Source organism: Loxodonta africana, chromosome 22, assembly GCF_030014295.1.
Source record: "Loxodonta africana isolate mLoxAfr1 chromosome 22, mLoxAfr1.hap2, whole genome shotgun sequence".
NCBI classification, from domain to species: domain Eukaryota; kingdom Metazoa; phylum Chordata; class Mammalia; order Proboscidea; family Elephantidae; genus Loxodonta; species Loxodonta africana.
Window position 1 is genome coordinate 2,580,448 of NC_087363.1, and position 5,388 is coordinate 2,585,835.

Below are 5,388 nucleotides of genomic sequence, written 5' to 3' on the forward strand. Positions count from 1 at the left end.
AACAAAAACATTTGTAAAATGATGTTCATTGCTGCGTTTTATGAAAGGCAGACTATTAGAAACACCATAAATGTCAAGCAAAATACTCATGAAGACTGGGGTGAATGGGGTATTAGGAGTAAGGCATGAAGGAGGGATGATGATGGATTGGGTGACAGCCGAGGGCATGGGCAGAGGAAGCAGTAACTTAAATGAATGGAAAATAATCATGAATATTTGAACAGTGCACTCCAAAGAATCTCATGCTTTTTACTTCCTTTGACCTTTACTACAGCATTGTCAGGCAGGATATAAAATTCTTGGAAGGGTTGTAGAACATAGTGGCTGGTAGCCTGTGCTGTGAACTCAATCAAGTACCTGCCAAAAGGCTTTAAGCAAATTTCACAAGTTCCTAAGCCTCATTCACTGCCACAGAAATTCAGGTTGGAATTTCAAAAAATGATAAAAAATAGTTCCTATCTCATACAGTTTTTGTGGGAATTAAAAGAGAAAATCATGTACCCTCAAGTGGTAAGTACTTGACACATGTTGACTTTACTTACTATTGCATTCTTTTATTTTTTGCTGGAATTGAAGGTTAGGAAGGTTGAAACTAAGAAGTGAGTAAGCAGTCTGATGGAGTCCCTGGGTGGTGTAAACAGTTAACACTCTTGCTACCTGAAAAATTGGAGGTTCAAGTCCACCCAGAAGTGCCTTGGAAGAAAGGCCTGGTGATCTACTTCCAAAAAATTAGCCATCAAAAACCCTATGGAGCACGGTTCTACTCTGACACACATGGGGTCCCTGTGAGTTGGAATTGACTCAAGGGCAGCTGTTTTTCTTCAATGCCTGATTGGAATGGAAAACTAAGTCTGCTCACTGTGAATCCATGGCCTTTCCCAGGATACAAAATAAATGGCTGAGGTGTGTGTTCTTGTAGCAGGAGATGGACCTGACTGCAGTGGGAGGGAGAAGAACAAAAATATCAGGTTGACTAGTTGTGGGGGAGAGTCATAAATGTCAGGCTCTGTTTAGATGTGCACTAGTAGTCAAAGTCAAATTGTGATAAATTAATAGATTTCAACAGAGGAGCATTTTAATCTATTCCAGTGTATGTTGTTTTAAAACATTTCAAGTGCTAAATTGGCTCAAAGGAAATTTTACTTGGAAGGGTAAACATTTAGTGAAGATGAGCTGAGCTGCTGTGTTTGAAAGGGATAGAGCCCTTGAGATGTATCCCTTGAACTCCTAGGACTCCGTCATCAGCCAAAATCAAGTCACACTCCAGAGGAGGAAACTGAGGCCCAATGTGGTAAGCATCCTAACAAGGTATCCTAAGGCAGTAGAGAGACAGTGTGGAATAAAACCCAGCTATCCCGATTTCCAAGAATGTGTTCTTTCTTTTTAATTAGAGCTATTCAAGAACGTTCGAATTATTTGAGCTCAAGGTGAAAGAAATTCGGGTTGGTCCATACTGTAGATTTGAAAAGAGTCTTCTGGAAGTTGCTTACTTTGTTGAGTAAGGGGTAAGAGTGATGCTAAGAATGGGACTCATAGTATTTAGAGGACAAGTAGTTTATAACACCATTTAAAGCAATGCCCTTTGTACATTCCTGCCAAGGAAAAGACAGCTTATTCTCAAGTACCCTTAATAAAGGGGAGTTTGATGCCTACTGAAACAGTGCTTTTACCATATCATTTGTTCTTTGCTGCAGAAACAATTGCATCTAGCTAATAGAGGCTGCTGATCACTTCTTCAGTGGTAGAGTGTAACGGTGAAGCACTTGTGCTTCGAAATAAGATACTTGGATCCATAACCCACACTCATCATAGATGAGATAATGATTTTCAGCTTCAGTTTCCTTATCCTCAAGATGGGATTCATGATAGCACCCATTTCGTGTGATACGGAAAAAAAAAAAAAAAAAAGAGAGAGATAATGCATAAAGCAGACCAAACACATTGCTAGCATGTAATAAATTAAAAATAAATAAATAAGTGAGTTGATTTATTGATACTTTGGTTCATCTTTAGATCCCTTTGTTCTATCTGAGAGTCCCCCTTCCCAAGGAAGAATGGAAGGAATGATATGCTTACGTGCAGAGATGGTGTCTATCACGTTGTGAACCTGGGTCTTCCTGGAACAGAGAAAGAGAATTAAGTTTTAGTTTCTGTAAGCAGCACATCTGGGAAATTACTAGAAACAATTAGGCAGTCAGTCATTCTAATTTATAGGTTCAGGACTGGATACTTAATGTATATAAGCAGAACATGTTCTTTACTGTAGACTTGTTGAATGTTCTGGTGAGTAAGGGAAGAATGTACCTATTTCATTGGATTATTAGGAAAGTGAAATTATATCATGAAACAGTGGTTCACACCTATTGTGCACTTGATACTAGGGATACCATATAATTTGTTAATGGAAATTATTTTAGAACCGGAAAATTCTGGATTCTGTGTTTACTAGTTATATGATGATCTTGATGTCATTTTTTCACCCCAAGAGCTATAGATGCTAACCAAAAGTTCAGCAGTTCAAATCCACCAGGCTCCTTGGAAACCCTATGGGGCAGTTCCACTGTGTCCTATAGAGTTGTTATGAGTTGGAATCAATTTGATAGCAATGAGTTTTTTTTTAAGTTTTTTTTTAAAAGCTTCAGTATCTTAACTCTAAAATGACAAAAATATCTCATAGGATATTCTACTGCCTGAGACATAGTGAAGACTCATTGAATATTATAAATACAAAATGATATTAATAATAACAATGACAACACTAAGCCAATTTGAAAAGGGAGGAGCAGAGGATAGGCCTTAATAAGTAGAGATTCCTTGGGATATGGCCTCTCTGTCTTGTAGGCTTTCCAAATAGCACATTCTAGGGGCTCAATAAATATGTGAAAAAAATGAATGAAAATTCCCAAGTTCTTGGGTGTCTAGTGATTAAAGGTCATCATCCTAGCTTGGGTCCCAAGAAGAGGCTGAGAGAAAAGCTTGTATGTAGGTGGTTTATTCTGGGAAACAGAAAGGAGGAACTGGGAAGAGTGAAAGAGGGAAGGAAATCAAGTTAACTCAAGGTTGAGTTAAGCTGGTTACCATTTATCTACTGGCTCCTATAACCAAATGATCAAGAGTTTCCCTCTGGAATGTGAAATCTCTCATACTTCTAAGTGTCTGTTTGCATGAGAATGATGTATCAGGGTCTCCAAAATATCTCAGGCAGTAAGTGCATGGACAGAAAGCAACAGATGTGACTGTGAGAGGAGGTAGTGTTGGATCAATTTGTAGAATCAAACTACTCTCAGGCTGTAATTGTGAACAGCTGGTTGCGAGGGGAAAAGTTGGAAAGATAGGTCAAGAGGGTGTGAGATGGGGCACAAAAAATGCCTAACACCTGGTGATTATCAATTAAAAATAATATTGCTGACACATTGTGAGGTTTGCAAATGTGTATAAATTTTTGAATGAGAAATTGACTTGAGCTGTAAACTTTCACCTAAAGCAAAATAAAAAGAAATAATAATATTGCTTTTGCAAAGGACAAATGTTGTATGTCCTTTGACTAATATAAAACACCCAGAATAGGCAAATGCATAGAGATCAGAGTTTAACAGTAGCTATTTTTTTTTTTTTTTTTTACCAGGGGCAGGAGAGAGGATGAAAAGGGAAATCGTTACTTAGGAAGCATTGAGTTTCTGTTAATGGAATGGAAAATTTGGCAACGAATATTGGTAATGGTTTCACAATACGATTGATGTAATTGCTATCGGTGAATTGTACATGTGAAAAATATTGAATTCACGAATGTTGCATTTGTATTATAAAATTTTTACAATAATTAAAAAAATTGCTCTTGCAGATTTTCCAGCTCATAGTTGTGTGCTTACATCAGCCTACAGTAAATGGAAACTCAAAACGATGTAACTGAATTCATTCTTTTGGGTCTCACAAAGAACCCAGAGCTACAGAAAATATTTTCTTCTGTGTTTCTAATCATGTATGTGGCCACTGTACTGGGAAACTTACTCATTGTGGTAACTATGACTGCAAGTCAGAGTCTGAGGTCACCTATGTATTTTTTCCTTCTTTTTCACTCATGGATGCTACCTATTCTTCTGTCATAGCTCCCAAGAAGATTGTGGATTCCTTCTCTGAGAGTACTACCATCTCCCTAGAAGGCTGCATGATCCAGCTCTTTGCAGAACATTTCTTTGGTGGGGTGTCAATCATCCTTTTCATCGTGATGGCCTATGATTGCTACGTGGCCATCTGTAAGCCCCTCCACTACATGACTATCATGAATTCTCAGGTGTGCTGCCTGCTGCTGGGAGGGGCCTGGGTAGGTGGGTCCATGAATGCAACAATACAGCTTCTCTTCATGTACCAAATACCCTTCTGTGGTCCCAATGTTATTGATCACTTTATGTGTGATTTATTTTCATTGCTGACACTGGCCTGCATGGATACCTGTATGCTGGGCTTCTTGGTCATCCTCAACAGTGGGGTGATGTGTGTGACCATCTTCCTTATCCTCGTTGCCTCCTACATGGTTATCCTCTGCTCCCAGAAGTCTTGCAGCTCTGAAGGGCGCCGAAAAGCCTCTCCACCTGTGGCTCCCACCTCACAGTGATTGTCTTGTTCTTTGTGCCATGCATTTTCTTGTATATAAGACCTGTGGACACTTATCCCATAGACAAAGCAATGGCTCTGTCCTTTACCATTGTTGCACCCATGTTAAATTCCTTGATCTACACCCTGAGGAATTCAGAGGTGAAAAATGCCATGAAGAAACTCTGGAAGAGGCAACAAATCCTGGATTGTCACTAGTTTCCATGCCATGAACAAATTTTTCCTGTAGGTACAGTGAGGTCTCATGCTCCCCATCCAATCAAATCTCTTGCATGTACAATACTAAGTGACATCTTTTAAGCATACAAATCTGCTCAAGACACTGCAGTACTCTGCCTAACCACATTGCTGCCTACCTCTCCGGTACATTTTGTACTTCATCATTTTCACAAGGCTCTAGCCCCCTTTGTCTTTCTTTTCTCCTTTTTTTTTTCCTTAACTGATTTTTGGAGAATCCAAGCTTTTCCCAGTTCATGGTGTTTGTTCTCACACTTCTGTCTGATGGCATCTCCTTCTCCAGATGCTTCATCTGGCTCAATCCCATATATATACACATATAAAATTTCATTTTCAGATGACCACCCACCTCCTCAAGAAGTCTTGTCTCTAGTAACTTCTTTCAGTTATTCTCTAGCTTTCCATCCCGTTTATATCCTTACAATAAATAAGCAGAAACTGTACTTCCTTTATAAGTAAGTGTGTTTTTATTTTCTCTGTTTTCTCCACAAAATCGTAATTGTAAGGACAGGGATGATGTTTATTCATTCACGTTGTAAA

At 38.9% G+C, this 5,388-nt stretch overlaps 1 pseudogene; it reads left to right on the forward strand.

Moving 5' to 3' along the window:
* Positions 1-3,633: 3,633 nt before the first annotated feature.
* LOC100675070 (olfactory receptor 4C6-like) lies at positions 3,634-4,834 on the forward strand (annotated as a pseudogene).
* The last annotated feature ends 554 nt before the right edge of the window (positions 4,835-5,388 follow it).